The following is a 21,592-nucleotide window of genomic DNA, read 5'->3' as shown; positions in this document are numbered from 1 at the left end:
ATCAAGGAAATAATGACTGCATGAAATACATATCTACAATAGAGTGTGCTGGAACCATTAGCTTACCGTTTGTACTTTATGTATGATTCTTTCCTTTTGAAGACTCTTGGATCCTCTTGCATCCCCACAATCCCTGAATTGAGAGAGCTTAATTCATTATTCTTAGATAAGCTTTGTAAACCTTGCATTTTTGCTACTGTTGACATCCGAAATTTTCGTTGACATTTTTTACATCATTTTTACAAAAATAAAAAAATAAATAGCCAAAAAGATTTAAAAAAAAATTTGATGAATGATGAATGAAAGCATAAAAAAAATTGAAAAGAAAACAATGTAAAGAAAACAAAAAAAAAAAAAAGAAAAATATAAAAGGGGCGCTCGTGAAGTAAAGAAGGGGGGGCCATTCGCGATCGTTTTTGGATTCTCTCTCTCTCTCTCTCTCTAAACGGTTTTCTCTCGCTCTCTCACGCTCTCTCTCGAGGGGGGGAGGGGAGAAAAACGGACTGTCTTCATCTCTTGCTCGGCTGAGAGCTCACGAGGAAAAAGGGGAATCGAGGAGAGGAAAATCGATCAATCGCCATCGCTCCCTTCCCCTGCCTCGCGTGCGATTCGAGTCGATCGGAACCATCGTCGGCAGCGACGACAACGACGACAACGACAGCGGTGCTAATAGAGGGCTCGGAGAGATCTGGCTCTCGATCGGGTTGGGCTCTCCGATCGGTGGCTCGACGTCTAGGGTTTTCGGGGGATTTCGATCGATCGAAAGCGGCGGTGACGACGACCAGTGGTGACAGCCACTCCCGATATGTACCTCTCTCTGTTCTAGTTCGGCGGATTGTTCTCGCTCGCTCAATCAAAGACGGAATGGCCGGACGAGGAGCTCGACAGGGATTCGGTTTCCGAGAATCAACAGCAACGGCTTCCGATCTTTTCTTCGTTCTGTTTCTCAGGTAACTCTCCTGCAGCTGCGAGGCTCATATCCGTGTAGTCAGTAGCAGCGGCGACAGAGTTGACGGAGGAGTATAGGTGCGGTGATGTTTACTGATGATGTATTTTGGCTTATTCTCTATCCCTTTCTGACCTTAGCAGATTATAGGCTAAATCTTCTGATTGTTTGTTTGCACTCGATCAATGCTTTCTTCCTCCTTGGTGACCATTTTGAATTGTTTGTTGTTCCTTATGTTTCGTTTTGCATATTTCGTTCTATGGACGGGCCTATATGTCATTTTCCAATAGATCTTCCATGCTCGTGTTTTCAATTTGGTAGCCATATCCGTTTCTGGACTTGTCATCATCATATGCTCCTCTTTGGTACCTCGGAGTGGCAGTCATGCATATTCCATGCTACGGCATCTTTGATTTGATAATTAGGCTCAAACACATTGTCGTTGAGATGATTCCCAGAATCTCATTAGAGTCCGAAATGAGGAATATATCTAGATGAAGATTTTAGCGTAGTAGTTCTGCTCTATTAGATGAGTTCTCACCACCGTTTCTGATGGCTGCTGCAGTTCCCATGGTCCGCAAAAGATAAGAGTAATCATTCATTCGTTGTTAGCAGAAGAATAGTGGCTGGAGTTGTGTATTGCATTTCCATTAATGAAATGTACAAATTGTTGATGGACTAGCGTTGAATTAACTCTTGCTGAGTTCATTTTTTTTGTACTGAATTCTTTGTGGGTTTATGAAAACCTTCCTTTCTAGCTTTTTTGTATTGTAATGTGGCTGTCAGTTTTCCTTGGCATGTATTGGCATTTAGCACCAGTTTCTGGAAATTCGTTCTGACTTGTGCTCTGTTTTGGATGACCTTTTGTGCAAATGACCTGATACGAGCTGGTTGTTGTGGTTTTCTGTGTTTGATGCCTTCATGAGAACTGAAGATGGTTCGACTAGCTTTCTAACGAGCTATAATACACCCTGATCCGATATCATTAGCCACATGAAATTTTCTTTAAAAGTTCTGCAAAATTGTTGTGTTCTGCTCTGATGTGGAAATTCGTATGCCTGTTTTGACTGATATGCTTCAGTCGTTGGAACGAGCTGGTAGATGATGTTATTAGGACTTAATGTCTTCTAGATAATTGTAATAGGCATCTCAAGCTTTAAAATTACATGTTGCATGCCTGAATCGACCATCATTTGCCATGTTTAACATTTTTTTTCTAATCCATTCTGAAATCTGGAATTTGCCTTGGTCAGAAATGCATATTCTGTTTTTGGGTGGGCCTGATTGTCTGCCACTTTCCTACGATCTTTTGAGCATAGATTTTGAGGTTGATAATACCAAAAAAGTAAATCACGTGTGGGATGATCTTGCTCTATTGTTCTCTTTTTAGCAAAGTTCTGTTGTTTGATAATCGATATTAGATATCCACCATCAAACCAATTTCCAACACTAATCACTTTGCCCAGTAGCTTATTTGTGTTCTACTGATCCAAGCTCTGTGTGTTTTTGTTTGTAAAGATGTCCAAAGTTATGTTGTTCTTTAGTATCGATATTTCTTTGCTTGCTGTTCATATGTCCTGGTGTGTGGAATTGTTTAGCTGTGTCATTAGTGTGCTGGTCGCTGTTCATGTGTGCATTTGATGTGTTAACTGATGTTGAAGATGTACATAATATTAGTCCTATAAGCTGCTGGACATGAGAAGTTCTGATATGAATTACTTGAGACTGATGTTATGTAGTTCTTGGGGTGCATAAATATGCATGGTGAGATGGGCATGTATGGATATGGATTGCTCATCACATTGTCATCGTTTCCAGCTTTGAATATAATAAGAATGTTTGCTGGCCATTTTGTTTTCATGGGGAGTGTGAGGATTTTCAATGTCATTTTGGGAGTGTTCTAATTGTGTGAATATGTAGAGAGAATGTTGCATTGATGTTACATTTGTTTTTCATCAAATTGGGGCAATTCAAGGCTTGAAACATATAAGAAATGATAATATTCCATGTTGCCCTGCTCTATGGTAGATTGACTAGTTCATATTCTAGTATTTTTTGGAAATTCATGTGTTGATATGATGATAGTGTCCCTATGAGATCTGTTTGGGATATCACCTAGAATTTGATCTAGAGACTTTGTGACTTTAGTCACCATTTGTGAATAACAAAGATGTTTTACTTTTGATTGTTTTGATACGTGATGATTGTTTCTTTCATTTGTATACACCTAGTTATTAGTGCCTTAAATTAGGTTTAGATTAGGGCCCCAAAGATGGACCTTTGCACGAAGATGGTGGAGGTCGATGTCCATTCCGACCGTTGTCATGTACTATTTGTTTTCCCGACATATGTCTCGGGTCTTATGTATTGTATAAAACCCGACGAGTTGCGGGTTTTCTTTCTTTCCAATTGTTTTCTCTCTTTTTTTTTCTTTTTTTAGAATTACATGATTAGGTTTAACTGCTTTCCTTGATTGTCTACTTAATGTCTTGCACTTTCAATTTTATTGATTGTTTTCCTCTTTTTTTTAGAAATAAAATAGAATGAAAATAATCCACCACACATGATCATTTAGTATAGAATTGACGATCCTGAAAATATAAAAAGAAATGCATGGACATGTTAGAAAAAAAAAAACACAACATACTGGTTAGGTACCGAAAGGGCGCTAATAGCAATATTAGCGTAACCCAAGTCTCCGAACCTAGATATCTTGTTATGTAGGAATCGAGGGAACACTCCCGACCCTCGATTGGGTTTCTAGCCGACCCCCAAGATGAGGTTATTGGCGACTCCTGTATATTTTTTAAGTTGTTAAATACTTAGATCGTATAAATAAATCCGCTGTCGCGCGGGGTACGTGCTTGGGAGAGCTCGTGATCTCGTAAGGAAACTCTCGTGATCAAGTACCCCTAAACCCGACCTTTCCCCTCCTTGGGCGGCAAGATCGGGTCGCGACAGCTACTCATCTTACAAAGAAACTTACTTTCTTTTCATTCTTCTGCCATGCAATGTGGACGCTCATTTTCTTTTATTTGTACACGAGTTTTGCGAGATCAAAAAAGAGCTTTTTGCTTCTTTATCTATGGTATAGTCATTTTTGTGCCTCCATGCTCATCATCTTGTGTTCATTTCAGGTGTAAGGTTCAGTTTTACATTGGATGAAGAGCTGAAGAGAGCTGCTGCATCCAATCATGTCAAAGATGCACTCGTAGCTAAAATTAGCAAAGAGCGCATTAGAACAGAAGTATGTGTCTAGAAAATTCCTCTTATCAGCTGCTTTATCTAAATAAATATTTTTTTGTGGAAGTTCTTCTTGTACGCATGTTCTTTATCTTATCTCTCAACTTCTCTATATGATTTGTATCTCCTTTTTGTTGTTACTTATCAACGATGAGAGGGGATCAATGTTTTCCCCTTTCTTCGGTATGACAAGTTGATTTGATGGTATCGGTTAATGAACCAGTTAAAGCTATTGCTTACATCTATGAGTTGCAATTATTTTTAGTTGTCTTGAATCTACCTCATGAACATGAACTGGCATTGTCAGAAGAATGCGATAGGTTGGTTTTGTGGATCGGTTCTTATGATTGTCTAGCTAGACATGATTGATAGCTACATATTTGATGCACTGTTAATAATGACTGAGTATTCAGCAACATCGAGCTAGGATATATCAGTTGTGGCAATCTAATTTATTCCACTTATGTGAATTGTATCTAGTTGTTAGTTATTAGAAAGAATAAAATGAGACTTGTGCTTATGAATGTATCAGGGAATATGTTATTATTTTGACAAAACTGGTTTGGGAAGAAGGAAATGCAGTGGAAATCTTTAGTGACGAGAAAAAATAATAAATATTACTGCAACTTATAGAGAATTTATAATGCTTATCTGTGTGAAATATGACACAGTTTTATCTCCATCCTTCTTTTGGCCCCAAGAGACTGGTGAGTGTATACAATTCCTTTTTTTTGGGGGTGGGGTTTGGGTTTGGGGGCGGGGGACCTAATTTATGGCGGTGTCTTCAAAAGCTTCTATGTCCTAAAATCTACCCAATTGGGTCTAGAGGATGGAGCCTTGCTATTTCCTACAGGATGAACAAATGAAGAGTACTAACGTTTCTTTTGATGTGAGTATGGAAACATTATTAAGAGAAGAAGGCACGCTATTAAAGCAATCTAAGTATACTATTAAAAGGAAAGACAAGTTGATGACATTGAGAGAAGGAAGCAAGCTAAAACAATATTGAATTCAATCCAAAAGGGTCATGTGAAAAGCATCGAGAAAGGCTACTGTTCAAAGTGCTATGCACTTCCTAGTGCTCTTCTTGGTTTAGCAGACAACATCTTTCAAGTTGTTGGGAGGCATTATAGAGTCTCTGCCGTTCTCATGTTTCTTTCCATGATGATTTTAATTAAGGTTGTTATGTCCCTTTTCTAAATCGAGTTAGTAATTTCATTTCTACACAAATTTCCCAAAGCTTCTACTGCTTTTAGAATTTGACTGTAGAAATTTGTAGTTTCTCTTATTCTCACTGTTGTGTCAGTGCATAGTTGCTTACACATTGCATCTGTTGGTATGTTTCTAGGCTCTTCTTGGCTTATATGGACGCTGCATGGAGCCTTCTGCAGCTACTTGGGTCGTTGTCTCTTACTGTGCGTGATAATCCTTGAATTTATACTATTTCATGTTGGTTCATGCTTGATTTTTGTGTTTTTCATCCAAAAATTTATATGCAGTTAAGTGGCTTTATGGTATTCAAACTACTCTTTGGCTTATAGACTCATGATGGGATGCTTGCTTTTGGTTTCCCAAAGGACGAGATGAAATAAGCGATTCATGAAATACTATATGCTTAATCTTTCACAGAATTGTGTGATTTTCATTATATTTTGGATGGAAGATGTCATAATATGGCTTTAGAAGTTTTGACTTGATAAGGATCAATTTGAAGCACTTGGTTGCTTTATTATCATGATAATCTTATATTTTAGCAAAAATAGGCAACTTACGGACAATTAATAGTAGTTAATCTCTTTTTTCCTTTTAAGGTCGTCAGTGTACACTTTGTCGTGGCGAGACTCCTTAGCTTAATTCCCTTTCTTGAATCAAATGTTGATGGAGAGCTCAATGAAGATGTATGGGCAGTGAACTTGTTGATATCCGTGCTTCGTCAAAGCTGTGGGTATTAACAGGTAAGAATAGGGCAGTTTTTCTCTGGTTACTCTGAATTTTTTTTCATCTGCTATCTTTTCACTCAATGAAAAAATATTTGAGTAATGAACTAAGCCATCAGGATTGTAGAGCTGAAATTTCTATAAGTGAAAGCACAAGAGATGCGAGGCAGTTATTAATTGACTTATCCGGTATTTCCTAGGCATCACCAATCTAATGATGATATGCACGGTGTTTCATCAACGTGATAAAGTAGTGGGCTCTGAGGATAACCCAAATGACCAAATTCCATAATAAATTTTGATTGGAAGGAACAAAGCATACCTCCAGTACCGTGCCACCTCCACAAGGAACTAATAAAGCACCCTTGGCAAAACTTATGCCATCCACTTCACCACCTTCACTTCGATCTCACCGCATACCCTCGTAGTGATGATTTTAAGCTCTATGACATTCTGCTGACCATTCTCTTTGTCCATCACGGCAAAATTGGCTTGCGTTCTGGCCAACCTGCAAATGCACGAACCTAAAATGGTTGTATGTCATTCCACACGGTCCAACACAGGGAAGAAAGGACCGCTCACTTTATTATGAAGGGCCACAGCCTCCTCATTGAAGCATGGCCATGACTCCTCAGGGGTTATCTGTGAGAAGCAGGAGAAGCTATCAAAGACACTAACCTCAGTTTCAAGTGGTTACTGAAATTAAGAATTTGACTCAATCTATCATATCCTGTTCTGGCACTTATGATGTACGGAGAATAGTACCTTCGGAGCTAAGGTGGCTTTAGTCTCATCTTGTGGCTTGGCTTCTGCTTGAGCAGAGCCATCAAGTAAAGATGGAAGTTCACGGATCAAAAGCTTAGATCCTGCAGTAGAGAATATTGTCTTCAGGAGGTAAACGTGCATATAACAAGTGGATGTCACTGTCCAAATGAAGAATTTAGATACAACACTGAATGGAGAACACAACTTCACATGTGAACAAGATAACACACTGGAATGATGCTGAGTTCAGATATTATCTTTCCTCCTAATTAATTGGATCCTCCAAGTCCATAGCAAAGTATTGCCAGTACCAAAATAAACATGAAACCGCCATTCTGATTCACCAGAGTCAGCTCGATTACACCCGAGTCCAGCCCAACATATTCTGTACCCACTAGCTGATATGCTTGCTCGAAAGAGCAGATGAAGGAAAAACCTAACCATCTGCTCTAGTAACACCGATGGAACAAATTTTGGAAAATCATTTGAGAAAACAATCCAAATCTGCATATTCTCTACCAAGAACTCTCACTACCTTACTTTCGATCATCAACTTCCCATCGCTGCGTGGCAATCACAGGTCCTGCATCCAAAGCACGGACAGTGAATTCTAATGATACTCCGATTTCCTAGAAACCATCCTCATACATAACTCCACAAATGAGAATATCCTCCTTATTTAATCACATGTTGTGTAAGCATATGTTAACTTAAGCCTACCTGAATTGCTCTTTGAACTGGAGCAGTGCCACGGTATAATGGTAGTAGGCTTGGGTGTATATTAACAGTCCCTAATTGCAGATAAGTAAACAGATCACATGTTGTGTAAGCATATGTTAACTTAAGCCTACCTGAATTGCTCTTTGAACTGGAGCAGTGCCACGGTATAATGGTAGTAGGCTTGGGTGTATATTAACAGTCCCTAATTGCAGATAAGTAAACAGATCAAATGTTATTCATGCAGCCTCGTGACTTTAAAAATGTTCATTGATTGATTACATTTAACGAAAACAAGAAGATCAATCATTGGTAAATCACATGATCTGGAAGATAATCATGCAGATTATAATAAGAAGCCGGCTTTGCATTTGACTAACCCAATGGAGGAATTTTAAGAAACTTGCTCGGTAGAATATTTCCATATGCTGCAGCGATGCAAATATCGGGATTCAATGCTCTTAAAGTATACGGAAGGAGTCCTGAAAGAAAAGCAAAATCTTAGCCTTATTGAAAGTTTCGCGCCATCTTTACAATGTCGAACTTTCTAGAGTAGCGCCATCCAAGCAATACAGAAGAAATGGAGGAATTTGAAGAAAAAGAAGTTAAGTGGTTGATAAATCAAATGCATCGTCAACGACTTATCAGTAACTAATATTTCCAGAGAGCTAAGTACTGAGCGACCGAAAAGGCGAGAAGATATGTCCAGTTCGTCTGCATTAACATGCAAGGGAGAACCATCAGATAACCTCTCCAACAGTTCTGATACTTGTACGTAAATAAGAAGAGTAACGGGCATGTCAAAACCAGGAGGACGAGAAGGAACCGCTTAGACTAGTAAAGTAGCTGTAATCAAAACAAGCAGTTCAACTTGTACGGAGAAAAGATAAATGAGAAGTCCAAGCTCCATTCTAGCTCAACGAACTAGAATACTTCAGCTGAATGCAGCGAATAAATTCAAAATCACTGAGACCATAAAAAAGAAAAACAGTAGAGATAGAGAAAAAGGCACTAGATCTACATTACCTCTCCTGCTGGTTCTGGCATGAGAATAAGTTCGGGGGAGAATCCCCTGTCGAGCGCATATTGTGCCACCGGAGACGGCATGATCCTTTTCCCCCTGTTTCTTCTAGCCGGCGGTTGGGTAACTATTGCTGCAACCTAAATCGCACCGTATTAGGGACGCGAGTCACCACCACTGGATGTCGAAAATCAGGCCATACTAATCAACGAATCCAACCATTCGCCCCCTTACCGTCGCGGGCTGACCATAACCTCTCCAAACAACCCAACATTGCCAACACAGCGATCACATCTATCTTCAGCTCAACATGGAATTTCAAAAAGCACCCATCTCCAGTCTCCTATGCATTAAACGCGTACATATATCTCGCAAATAAAATACACCCAGTAAACCGAGCGACGCCGCGAAACCGGGTAAAGCAATGGACGGGAACAGCAGGCAGAGCTCAGCGGATCGATGAAAGAGACCACAACGCAACGAGGTTGGAGGCGGTACCTCAAACGGGGAGTCCGGGGAGCTCGAGGCGTTGAAGAGGGCGTCAAGAACAGTGGCCGAGACCTGCCCACTTGAGTAAATGAAGGAACTTTAAAGGCTACACATCATGCGGATTCTCACAGGAACGAACTGGTACGAGTAGATACACGCCTGCAGCGAGAGAGACGACCTGAGGAGAGCCGAGGAAGACGAGGGCTTCTTCTTGGCGGTGGGAGCGGATGACGAAGAGGAGGTGGAGGGACAGACGGCGGTGCCGAAGCAGCAGAAACGACGTAATTTTATTTTTTCAATTCGATTTATAACTTTCATGGGATAACCAATTTCCACGTACGAGAATTTACTATCCGTAATATAGAGATCGAGTGTCGTCAACGGTCTTAATAATACACAAATGTAATATTTCTCGAGAATTTTAATTGCGCATGTATTCATTAGGTCGGACTTGGGTTCATGAGCAAGAAAATTCGTTGGACCCGCCCATAATATTTTTTCTTCTCGACATTCGTCAGTAACTTCTTTTTGTAATAAGTAATACTCGATAAAGAAAAATTAATTGATTTAATAAAATGACTTGTTGCCGCACTCGGTTATATTTTATATTGACAAAATATACACCTATTTTTATTAACATAAAATATAGATTCGATTTATAATCTCGCCATGCCATTAAAGAATTATTTGTGACAAGTTTACTTACTCATTTGACTAATGACACTTATGCATGATTAGGAACTTTAATATTCATTAAAATTTTAAGTGAAATGACACCGGTGGTATCTCTTTTTTTGCCCGATTCGAAACCCAAACTCCTTTTATATGTTTTACTTTTGGTTCAAAATGACACTCCGTATTTTTTTAAAAGTGTCGCGGTTAGTCCATTGATTTTTTTAAGAAGTGTTTGGTAATACTCTATTTTGAAGAATAATTTCTTTTCAAAATTAAATTTTTTCTATTTCTATTCTCAAGAACAATTTCTGAGTAAATGAACACGTTTGATAGCCATATAAAATTTCTATTCTCGGAATAGAAAATGAACAGTAATGTGTTCCTTCCATGGTTGAAAATAAACCAAATTAACTTAAGTGAACATCTTAGCTGGAAAGAAACTGACCAGAGAGAGTGAGGAACCTGACTTGCTTCTGGGGTGAATCCGGGTTAACCTTCACACACTCTGCAACTTGAAAAATTTTCAGCTCGCTTAACTGCCACAAGGCCCAAGTCATACGTCAAGGGAAAAAAACACACTCTTCTATTCATTTTTTTTTTCTTTAAGCACAGAATCAGACAAGAAAATCACTAATTCTGCCTGAAATTCAATTACTACTACCTAAGAGTGCATGATCACACTGGTTGATGAACAATGCAAATGCTCTTACGAATCGAATGATGCTAAGATTGGCCAATGACGTTATAGGCTCTTATTCGTTGTCGAATATGTTTCGCTTGTTCGAATGCCTACATACATGACATCATAAACCAATCCCACTAACCATTCTCGGTTTCCCCAAGATCACTAGAAGAACAAAACCGATAATCTTCCACCCGATCAAAAAAATGAAAAAGAAATTGAAAAAACGAAAGCAAAAAGTGATGAGATAAAGTACGCATTTTTTTCACCTTGTCAGTAGCAGCTGAAGCGCCGACGAAGTTGGGGATGCGGTGGTGGACGGGCCGGGGGTTCTGAGCCACGTTGCGCGCCTCCATGGAATCCCACACCCTCTTCCGGATCGCCCATTTCCACGCCTTCGGGTCCCCGGATCCTTCGCCCTCCGATGCTTCCGCCTTCGACTCCCAGGCCTCGGCGTCGAGGCGGAGCCGCTCGGCCTCCTAGGCGGCTCCGTCGAAGGCAGCTCCCCTCCTGGCCCCGGCGCCAACTTCCAGCTTCAGCAGCTTCTTGTTGGAATTATTCTGAGAGGTGGAAGACGGCGACGGCGTCGGCGACGGCGATGACGAGAACGAGAGGGAGAGCGGGTTGCGGCGGGTGGTTCGATTCGCCGCGCGCAGAGAGGACTGCGCGATCTTGAATGGGGAAGATAACCGGATGACGCTTGAGTCCATGGACATTGGAGAGATTTTATCCGATGGTGTCTCTTCGTTGCTCTTTGGGAGGGTGGGATTCTTAATTAGTACAGTGATTACTCATCATAAGATATGTCTTCATTCCCTTTTAACTTGTTATTGATATTTTGACGACATTATTTTAACTTTAATGAGATGTTAGTGAGATTATCAAAAGTACTTTTCTTAGGTTTATCGTAGGTCGGTATATAGTAGATATAAAATTTCATGATGAGTTTCGAAATTGAAATAAGTATAAATATCCTACAATGATCGATAATGGGTCCGGGCTCTTTGATTTAGGTGTTAGACCCCCCAATTGGACATGAGAGTAGAAGTTTTGAGACGTGGGAAGCCGTAGGAAATTCATTCAATGGGCATAGAGGTTCTTCTAGCAAAATATGAGGTTTGGCATCCCCGATCCCGGAGAGAGGGAGAGAGAGCCAGCCACGGAATCCGTCGCAACTCAAGTTCATTTTTGTTTTGTCCGAATTCTTGGGAAACATGAACACACCTAAAATTTTCTAACACTTCACATAAAAAGGATGGGCTTGGATTACGTCAATGCTAGAACTCTCAAAATAGATCAAAAATCCATTTCTTTGATGAGCTGAATAAATTGGTTATAAATTGTAAAATCAAAAAAAAAAATTACGTGGTTATTAAATGGATGCACAATTTATCCAAACCCAACACATATTTTTTACTTTCTCTTTACCCTTTTATGAGAAAATAATAGATTTTATAGACTGTTCCACGTTTGGAGAATTCTTGGTAGGCACAAGACTTCACCCTTATAAAAATATCATGATGATTTCTTTTTTCCCCATTACTTTTTTATTGTTATGAATTTTGTAAGTTTCTCAATAAAGTAAATCTTTCTTCGTTGCACATGGCATTATTATTTTTCACGTGATATTCTAATCTCAGTTCTCATCATTACGATTTATGACGGCATGAATAATCCTTTTCAAGATCTTGCACTCCATTGAAAAAATTTTGATTTGTCCACGTTATTTTGTAACTGTGATTTTATAAATTCATTATCAAGTAGTAATATCTTTCATTTATTTTTCATTATGACTCAATACAAAATGTTGAAAGCCAATAGCATTCTACAATTGAAATAAAACAAGACTAAGCATACATCGTACTTGATGCTTCAAAATTTCACTTTTATTGAACTTAGTTGGGTGCCTTGAGGTGTCATGTAATATTAGTGACAGACATTAATTTACTTCAATGAAGAGTTATGATTCCCCTAGGACCACATTTATGAGTTACTCTCTTATGTATATGAACACATTCACAGTATATATGCTTCTGATTATTAACTTTGCATTCCAATAACATCATTATAATTGTTATTGGGCGAGGATGTCCCTTTGCTATGAACCTCAATAGATATGACATTTCCCAATCTTCGACAGGGTGCCAGGGTAATTATTTGAGTAGAGAATGATTATATATTCCTAGAAAACCCTCAAGATGCTTTCAAATTGTTATAAATGATTTATTATCTATCATTTATAGCAAATTTTTTGCTCATGATCATTTATCATGTTTAAGCTAGAATTGATTTGTAGAGAAATGGTACAATTATTGCGCTTGAATCGATGTGAATGACATTGTGAAATTGGTGGATTTATTATGTTAAACATATTCTTTAAATAAGATGAACAAACTCATGTTTTCTCATCTTTACAGCTTCTAAGGAAAGAGTGTTATAATATCGATATTGCTCTTGATGACATGATGGATGGCACATTCGTTGATAAGGTTACCTAATATTTTGCATCAACGGGGGAAGAGGCACAAGGTCTAGCTGTTATCCCAATGTACACTGAGCTCCATGATTGCCTTTTGCCTTCAAATATTAGTTTTTCATATTTTAATGTATGAATGTATGATTTGACATGAAGTTTATTTGTTGAGTGTTCGTCAATATTTATTCAACACCAAAAGTCTGTAATGTGAGCAATGGTTATTTGTTTGTTGTGCACTCCATGTCTTATATAGTGATTATTCATCGCTGAAAATGAAAGACTCGAAATGAGTGTTCACTAGAGTATAGATTAGAGAGGAATAGATCCACAATACCTAGTCAAATAACTAAAACCTTGAGATCAAGCAATGCCAACTGAAAGTGTGAAGGAAGAGGATTATAGGGGTGTTTTGAAGGCTTTGATATTGCTATTTTGAAGATAAAAGACTCTTGATTCTTCATGATAAAACTGTTTCTTTTAATTCATGAAATTTGAAGTGCTAGACATTTTATAGACGATGGGTTTTATTTATTGAATGGGATCTATATGTTAGGGTTGGCACGCATGTGGTTTAGGTTGTGCAAGACCCTTGTAGCTTTTATCAATTTTCACTGAAAACAATCCATCTGTGTGGTCACACTGCTTTGCACCGACCTCAAAGTACAACCCAAAAACTATTAAGTAAATCAAATAACTTAAAGAAGTGTTCAAATTGCTAATCTCGTGCACATCTTACAAACTCTATATCCCTCCAAAGAAAGACTATCATCAGAAGTTGATCACCTCATGATTTATAAAGTAGTCTCCCTAAAGATAAAACTACTCTCGGAGGGAATCTACACAAAGAAATCAAGATTAATTGGCCCTCTTAAATATTTCTCCTTGGCTTTGAAATATGGTTAAGTGTAGAACAAATGGTTCACTTTAGTTAGAATAAGGAGTGTTTGCAGGATGAATATATATTTTGAGAATACTCCTTTCCTGCCACTTTTTTTGCCCCTTGATTTTTATATTTTAGTCTCATTTTCTAGCAAGGTCTACTATCTTAAACTCTATAGAAGAGATTCTCTTTTTTGTCTCCTATAATCTCTTAACTTGTTTTTGTATGTTAGTCATGAAATATGGTTTTGTTGGCATAGTTGCATTTGGAACTTATTATTACATGAATATTTTCTCCTATTATCTTATTGAATTAGGTTATGGTATATTGTTGTGGCAGATGCTGTCTCCATTCTGATTGGGTATTTGAAGACGTTTTTACATAAATTTAGTTTTGCAACAATCCAAACCAGTCAAAAAAAAGAAGCACTGGTGCTTCCAATGTGATTGCGCTTTTGTTCAACTATTTATGACCTGAAAATCATGCTAGTTTCCCGGTTGTTACTTTTGTGAATAGTTGTTCAATTTGACTTCTCTTACAAGATTTTGGCACTGCTGAAGAGGATGTTTAAAGAAGGGATTTAACTATAAATAAGTGTCTCTTCTGCTTATGTAACTGATAAATTGCTCTTGAATTAAAATGTTAATTGCATCGGATTATGTTTATCTCAAAACAATTTATTGCTTAGTTTTAGGTGGTATTTGATCTAACACCTGTTAGTTAAATCTATTTTGAATGCATTAAATCATTCTATCGCTCTATAATTGGCACATAACAAATCATTCTATTACTCTATCCAACCTTATTTCCGATTATGGAGGTGAATGAATGGTTGCTAGTTGTAGCAGATAGTGGACATGATTTGCTCTTCCGTGAAGTATATGTAGCTCCAAATTTTCTACGGGTTGATCATTTAATGCCAATTAACTAGATGACAATTAAAGAGAAATTACTGGTCATTTTGGTTTTTTGGTCCGATGGCAAGAAATCATGGAATGTACAGTCTTTCATATCTTTATTCGGATAACTCATTTTTTATAGCTTATAATGTGGTTTAGCACCACATGCCACTCATTAACTTGGGAAATGTGTATGTTAATGAAATTGGATTCTAAATGCTATAATCATTTCTCTATTTTAGACATGATCGGACATCTAGATAGCAGTTGCCTCCTTATATGTTCAAGAAATGAAGTTCATTTACCATAATTTGCTTCTGTACTTCAAACAGCTTGGCTTCTCTTATTCATACCATTCCGCTATATATCGATCCGGTTGTTTGATGACCTATATTTTTGTCTGACAGCATATTTTACAATATCAACACAAGCTCGATTGAAGATTTAACTGAGAGATGTCAGAATAAATTTTTGACTTGGTTTTCTTCTCAATGAGAAGTTTTTGGGGAATTAGACTATATTAAATTCTTCTACTTTTCTAATTTTTGTTCACTGTACAGGACTCGACGATCTTAGATCAGGAAAAATTGTGACACCACTAGCTCCAAAGGAAATGTTTCTGGATGATCCTCTGTGAGTTCTTCGTGCCATTCGCTTCGGTGTTGTTTTATTTAAATTTTGTTAACATTTTGTTTCTTAATTTATTTAGTTTTGGATATTCTTATTTAGTGTGCTTGAGACAATTTATTTTGCAACCTTCATGAGTTCCATAGTTTGTTGCCTTTGGAGTAGTTGCATGGAATTGTGTTAACAACTGCATGTCACTGTCTGAGTACACCTGTACGCACCTAATGCAGTCTTTCTTCTATTCACATCATTTTTTATGTACAAGTGGATGTATTATGTGTGTAAATATGTGACTACACAAGTAGGTAAAGGTTTGAATCAAGAAAGTAATGACTGCATGAAATACATATCTACAATAGAGTGTGCTGGAACCATTAGCCTACCGTTTGTACTTTACGAATGATTATTTTCTTTCAAAGACTCTTGGATCCTCTTGCATCCCCATAATCCCTGAATTGAGAGAGCTTAATGCATTATTCTTAGATGAGCTTTGTAAACCTTGCATTTTTCCAGCTCATCTTACAAAGAAGCTTACTTTCTTTTCATTCTTCTACCATGCAATGTGGACGCTCATTTTCTTTGATTTGTACACGAGTTTTGCGAGATCAAAAATGAACTTTTTGCTTCTTTATCTATGGTATAGTCTTTTTTGTGCCTGCATGCTCATCATCTTGTGTTCATTTCAGGCGCAAGGTTCAATTTTACATTGGATGAAGAGCTTAAGAGAGCTGCTGCATCCAATCATGTCAAAGATGTACTCGTAGCTAAAATTAGCAGAGAGCGCATTGGAACAGAAGTATGTGTCTAGGAAATTGCTCTTATCGGCTGCTTTATCAAATAAATATTCTTTCGTGGGAGTTCTTCTTGTACGCGTGTTCTTTATCTTTTCTCTCAACTTCTCTATATGATTTGTATCTCCTTTTTGTTGTTACTTATCAACGATGAGAGGGGATCAATGTTTTCCCCTTTCTTCGGTATGACAAGTTGATCTGATGGTGTCGGACAATGAACTAGTTAAAGTTATTGCTTACATCTATGAGTTGCAATTATTTTGGGTTGTCTTGAATCTACCTCATGAACATGAACTGGCATTGTCAAAAGAATGCGATAGGTTGGTTTTGTGGATTGGTTCTTATGATTGTCTAGCTAGACATGATTGATAGCTACATATTTGATGCTCTGTTAATAATGACTGAGCATTCAGCAGCATCGGGCTAGGATATATCGGTTGTGACAATCTAATTTATTCCACTTATGTGAATTGTATCTAGTTGTTAGTTATTAGGAAGAATAAAATGAGACTTGGGCTTATGAACGAATTAGGGAATATGTTACAATTTTGACAAAACTGGTTTGGGAAGAAGGAAACGTAGTGGAAATCTTTAGTGACAAAAGAGAAAAAATTATAAATATTACTACAACTTATAGAGAATTTATAATGCTTTTCCATGTGAAATATAACACATTTTTATCTCCATCCTTCTTTTTGCCCCCAAGAGACCGGTTAGTGTATACAATTCCCTTTTCTTTTTCTTTTTTGAGGTAGGGTTTGGGTTTGGGGGCGGGGGATCTAATTTATGGTGGTGTCTTCAAAAGCTTCTATGTCCAAAAATCTACCCAACTGGGTCTAGAGGCTGGAGCCTTGATATTTCCTACCGGATGAACAAATGAAGAGTACTAATATTTCTTTTTATGTAAGTATACAAAGCATTATTAAGAGAAGAAGGCACGCTACTAAAGCAATCTAAGTATACTGTTAAAAGGAAAGACAAGTTGATGACATTGAGAGAAGGAAGCAAGCTAAACAATATTGAATTAAATCCAAAAGGGTCATGTGAAAAGCATCGAGAAAGGCTACTGTTCAAAGTGCTATGCACTTCCTAGTGCTCTTCTTGGTTTAGCAGACAACATCTTTCAAGTTGTTGGGAGGCATTATAGAGCTCTGCCCGTTCTCATGTTTCTTTCCATGATGATTTTAATTAAGGTTGTTATGTCCCTTTTCTAAATCGAGTTAGTAATTTCATTTCTACACAAATTTCCCAAAGCTTCTACTGCTTTTAGAATTTGACCGTAGAAATTTGTAGTTTCTCTTATTCTCACTGTTGTGTCAGTGCATAGTTGTTTACACATTGCATCTGTTGGTATGTTTCTAGGTTCTTCTTTGCTTATATGGACGCTGCATGGAGCCTTCTACAGCTACTAGGGTCGTTGTCTCTTACTGTGCATAATAATCCTTGAATGTATACTATTTCATGTTGGTTCATGCTTGATTTTTGTGTTTTTCATCCAAAAATTTATATGCAGTTAGGTGGCTTTATGGTATTCAAACTACTCTTTGGCTTATAGACTCATGATGGGACGCTTGCTTTTGGTTTCCCAGTGATAGATGAAATAAGCGATTCATGACACACTATATGCTTAATCTTTCGCAGAGTTGTGTGATTTCCATTATATTTTGGATGGAAGATGTCATAATATGGCTTTAGAAGTTTTGACTTGATAAGGATTAATTTGAAGCACTTGGTTGCTTTATTATCATGATGATCTTACATTTTCGCAAAAATAGGCAACTTACGGAGTGGTGATGCGAAATTAGCTATACTTGTTAGCGGGAGATAAGTTATCAATTTTAGGTAGCTCCATTCATCTCGTCTAAACCAAATGAAATTTTTCAAAATTTATTATTTGCTCATTTATTTTGCTTCCTTGTAGTTTTCCTATATTTCTTTCTGAACCTGCACTTGATTGACAATTGCGTTATGTTGCAGGTTTATGTGATCAATGTTTTTTTGAGAAAAGAAAATTGTAGAAACATGAAAGAATTATTGTGGGCATACTGATCTCCTTCTGCAGGCACTAGTCACTTGAATCTTGTAAGTTCAATCTTGCATTGTAATACAATGACTCTACTATATATGCCCAAGTTTCTCTTGTTTAGATTCCGTTACTTCTTACCAGCGACGGCATTCTCATTGTGATTGTTTTACTAGATTTGTTCTTTTTGTGCATGGTCTAGTTGATACAATTAAGTTATTGTCTAGTGCTCAAGGAAACCATGTACTTTCTTTGATCGTAGCTTATGCTACTTTTTGTGGCATATTCTTCTTGAACTTTCCTTGGATTAATATGCTTTTGATTACTCAGTATGTATACCTATTTCAGGATGAACAAAGAAGGTTGTCCTTATATGCAGCTCTGTTTTTCCCATTCAGAATCGTCACATATGAAGATAACAGAGGCAAGAAGGTACCTTCGTCTTTCCTTTCTTCAATTTGCATGTGCACGTCTTCTAATTGGATTAATCGGTCTTCTCCTTTTACCTAAGAGCTTCAGCTTTTGGATTGGACTTAAATTGGGAACATAAAGTTATCCCAGTTTTTACATATTGTTCCCTTTCTATTGCAATCACAATTAGTTAATGTCTTCTGTAGATTCCAATTGTCAACTACATTTTTCGAAACTCTCTCAAGCGAAAGGCTAGTGATGCTAAGACAGTTAGTTCATATACACCTGGAAAATTCTGTACTTGATGAGCTGTTTATCTTTTATGCAGCTGAGAATTAATAGTAGTTAAATCTCTTTTTTCCTTTTAAGGTTGTTAGTGTACACTATGTTGTGGCAAGATTGCTTAGCTTAATTCCCTTTCTTGAATCAAATGTTGACGGAGAGCTCAATGAAGATGATATGGGCAGTGATCTTGTTGATATCCCTGCTTCGTCAAAGCTGCGGGTATTAACAGGTAAGAATAGGGCAATTTTTCTCTCGTTACTCTGAAATTGTTTTCATCTGCTATCTTGTCACTCAATGAAAAAATATTTGGAGTAATGAACTAAGCCATCAGGATTGTAGAGTTGAAATTTCTATAAGTGAAAGCACAAGAGATGCGAGGCAGTTATTAATTGACTTATCCAGTATTTCCTAGGCATCACCAATCTAATGATGATATGCACGGTGTTTCATCAACGTATTATTTGAAATTTTGTAACAAAACGGGGAAAAAATCCAGTTGAGGGTGGTAGGGAATCATGGATATTTCCTTGGAATTGAGAAGTGCAATAGTATTTTGGAATTGGAATCCTCATCTGTATAGGACTATGGCATATGTATGATCTTGGCTAGGATCACCGCATTCACGTCGAAACCGAAATGTTATTTTGTATATGAATATCTTTATACTGTTCTAGCAATACTTATGCCGTATATATTGTGAACCCAATGTGCTTATGGCCATCAAATTGGACCTAGGTTTCCTTACCTTTTCTTTTTCCTTTGCCTTTTTAATCTTGAGATTGTTACTAGACTGTTACTTCCTAGTATGAGTCAACCGCATGGATTGTCCGCATAAAGTATTGAAGTAATTTAAGAGGACCGTATCTACTCCGTTCACCTTCCTTTTGGTTTGTCACACTTTGTCAATCTTCCTGTTATTTTTTAGCATCATTTTATGAGATACTTATGCCATATTGTTTCTCGTCTATGCAGGATTTCTCTTGCGAGAAGTAAAGGATTTCTGGCAAGTTGCATTATTGATAGATCTACTGGCTTAGTCCTCTCCAATTGACTGCTCTGAAGATGCCATGTTAATGCACACCGAATTAGACAAGAGAATAAAGGTGTTCCAAGCAATTGAGAATGCTATTCTCAAATTAGGTATGTCTAGAGGTGATTTGCTTTCTTTGTCTTACAAAAGTTCATCCATGCGTTGTGGATTGCTCATAGAGGATTCATGCTCTGACCCCTCCTTGTGCCATTGGTATTTATGAGAAAAGACACCCAAAGAAATTGAGTTTGCATGTGTACTTTTTGCATAGATTCAATTTTTATTGGAGTTGCATGGAATCTTTTGGAAGAGTAGTCTTGGGATTTGTTTCAAGTATTGTTCCGATATACACTCCATTTGCATGATATGCAGGCCTAGAAAAAATATGGGAAGTGAAGCCTCTAGTCACTGGAAAGGACATTATGAATGTTACGCAGCTCAAATGTGGAGGTCTATTGGTTAAAGAAAGGGTAAGCGATACTTTTCCACACCAATTTACTAAACTATGAAATTGAAGCTGACTTGTTGTTTCTTTTTTAGCAACAAAAGCTACTTGCGTGACAACTGGCAAACCCGGCCGGAACTACAAATGAGTGCCTCAAATGGATGAGGCAAACTAATTTGAAGCGAATAAAAATGGGGTGAATTGAGGGAAAGGTCTGTGCAAGCTATGGCATTTTTTTTTGTAGTTCAAACATGTTTCGCAAGGTCAGGAACTAAGAAGACTAGTTGACTGGCCGGTTTAAGATGTAAATTCAAAGGCTCTTGGTGGAATTGTCTACATTGAAGTTTTGACTATCAGTATCCTATTTTACAGGAGAAAGATGATACGTTTGTTATGGTTGGATAGATCATCTCCCGTTAATACCAAAGAGCACACCATCTCTTTCTGCACGAGCACTGATTTTTTTTACCATGAAAAATTATGCATGAATAACCACATCGTATGAGCAGTGGTGAAATTGAAAATGGCATAACAAAATGATTGCATGATGGCTTTTAGCTTCTTGTTATTCTGATTGACCATCCATGTGGGTCTTTAGCTTGACCAAACACGATCCATACTCAAATCGACTAGAACCGCGTCCTCGCAAGCATTAAAGCCCAAAACCCCCAAACCCTAAGAACACCATGCTCATTCCTCCGACGAACCGAACTCCAACGCACCTTCATCCCACGAAACACCCCCCCAAGGCGGTCGTGAAACGAAATGAGCGCGAGCAAAGGAGGCAATAGGAATCACCTGAATCGCGACGATCAAATGCGGGAGAACCGTATCGAAACCAAGGCACGGTGCGCTTTGTGACCGGCGAGGAGGCAGCAGCAGCAGCAGCCTGACCTAGCTACTATCGTCGGCGCCCGCGTGCGGAATGCGCGCCTGCGACGGCGGTCCGAGAGGCTGCGCGGGAGGCGATTCTCTTCTGTGTGCGTGGAGGATGTGATCCACCACGCGTCCATCGCTTCTGCGGGGCTTGAGCTTCGTTATGGATTTTGGTGATTCTCTCTGGTTTTGATCTCTGCGTTTGAGTTCGAACCGGGGGAGCCCACACGAGCGGGGCGCAGGTCTGTTCGAGAGGGGAGTTGGGCCGGGTCATGATGATTTTGGACGGTGAAGAATACGATCGATAAAGAAAGGGCGGCCCGTGGAAAGTGGCCCACCTTATAAAGTGGGCTTCTCGTTAAAATCGCCATGCC

General features: G+C 38.2%; 1 long non-coding RNA gene and 1 pseudogene across 3 annotated transcripts; one reads left to right on the top strand and one right to left on the bottom strand.

The window, feature by feature from the left end:
- Positions 1-410: 410 nt before the first annotated feature.
- On the top strand, positions 411-6,286 carry LOC120289637. Of its 3 annotated transcripts, XR_005547742.1 has the most exons (4): positions 411-1,026; positions 4,084-4,193; positions 5,538-5,604; positions 6,001-6,286. It is a non-coding gene; the product is annotated as an uncharacterized LOC120289637 (long non-coding RNA). The 3 variants fall into 3 exon arrangements; XR_005547743.1 differs by lacking the exon at positions 6,001-6,286 and having other exon boundaries at positions 411-950; positions 5,538-5,737; XR_005547741.1 differs by lacking the exon at positions 6,001-6,286 and having other exon boundaries at positions 5,538-5,737.
- Positions 6,287-6,337: 51 nt separating this feature from the next.
- LOC120289870 lies at positions 6,338-9,556 on the bottom strand (annotated as a pseudogene).
- Positions 9,557-21,592: the final 12,036 nt, after the last annotated feature.

The sequence above is a fragment of the Eucalyptus grandis genome, chromosome 11, assembly GCF_016545825.1.
Source record: "Eucalyptus grandis isolate ANBG69807.140 chromosome 11, ASM1654582v1, whole genome shotgun sequence".
NCBI classification, from domain to species: domain Eukaryota; kingdom Viridiplantae; phylum Streptophyta; class Magnoliopsida; order Myrtales; family Myrtaceae; genus Eucalyptus; species Eucalyptus grandis.
The sequence above is the reverse complement of the archived record's forward strand: the minus strand, read 5'-3'. Positions and strand labels throughout refer to the sequence as shown.